A 1,516-nucleotide genomic window follows, 5' to 3' on the forward strand; every position below is an offset into this window, starting at 1 on the left:
TTTCATTGCTTTTTTTTTTTTTGCCTAAGTAACTGGCATGTATTTGCTTCCCTGGCAGATCAGATGGTAAAGACCGCCTGCAACGTGAGAGAACCAGGTTTGATCCCTGGGTTGGGAAGATTCCCTGGAGAAGGGAATGGCAAACCACTCTAGTATTCTTGCCTGCCTGGAGAATCCCAAGGACAGAGGAGCCTAGTGAGCTACAGTCCATGGGGTCACAAAGGGTGGGACATGACTGAGCAACTAACACTGGCTATCATCATGTGTTTAGAGGAGAAGCTAATGTCATGAGGACAGTTCACTCAGTATGTGTCTTCCCATGGGCTTGCTGACCCCCAAAGAAAGGCGACACTTGGAGACCACCTGGCCTGAGCTAGCATGAGTGGCTGTGCTCAAACAGGGGGATGGCTGGAATCATTCCCACGTGCACGCTGATAGCACAAATCAGAGTGTTTCTGGTGCCGGAGACATGACCTGACAGACTCCCACCTCAGGGTCCGAGACTACTGCTAGGCAAGGACTGGACTTTTCAGGTGTAGTGTTTGTTCAAAACTATAGCACGCTGGTTGTGAAGAAGCCTGCCTCCAGGAAGGGCACCAATCTGGGGCCTGTTTCTAAGTAAGCAGCTTGTGGGACAAAGACCTCAGTCCCTTGGGTTCTTTCTTGGTGATTCCTGTGTTGGCAGAAAGCTCACTTTGCTCAGCGGGCAAGAGGGCTCACTAGTTCTTGGCAGTGATGGGGACTTCATGAAAGATGGGGGTTGAGTGTGGGACCCACGTGCTCCGCTCGCTCACCAAGGCTGTTCCTGAGAACAAAGTGACCTCATGGCTTTCCTTTGGCATGGCCCTGTCCTCAACCATGGGTGGAAGGATGTGGCCACCACTAGCCTCCCTCCCAGCTCTGACCTCTGCAGGAACCTGGTACAAGACCAACCTGTCAGTCAAAATATCATTGTGCCACTTCCGCACACATTGTGAAATGGATATTTCAGGATACCCCCATCTCGAGATCTTAACAAAATCACATCTGCGTGTGTGAGATCAGTTGCTCAGTCGTGTCTGACTCTTTGAAACCCCATGGACTGTAGACCTCCAAGCTCCTCTGTCCATGAAATTTTCTAGGCAAGAATTCTGGAGTATTCTTGGCAATCTCAGGATACACACGTTCGACTCCTGGGTCTGGAAGATCCCCTGAAAAAGGAAATGGCAACCCACTCCAGTATTCTTGCCTGGGAAATCCCATGGACAGAGGAGCCTGGTGGGCTACAGTCCATGGCCTCGCAAAGAGTTGGACACTACTGAGTGCGGACACGCACACACAAATACACACACACACACACACACACACACACACACACACAGAGTTTGGTTGCTCAGTAGTGTCTGTGTCTTTGCAGCTCCATGAACTATACAGTCCATGGAATTCTCCAGGCCAGAATACTGGAGTGGGTAGCCTTTCCCTTCTCCAGGAGATCTTCCCAACCCAGGGATCAAGCCCAGGCCTCCCGCAATGGGGG

Source organism: Capricornis sumatraensis, chromosome 2, assembly GCF_032405125.1.
Source record: "Capricornis sumatraensis isolate serow.1 chromosome 2, serow.2, whole genome shotgun sequence".
Lineage (NCBI taxonomy): Eukaryota > Metazoa > Chordata > Mammalia > Artiodactyla > Bovidae > Capricornis > Capricornis sumatraensis.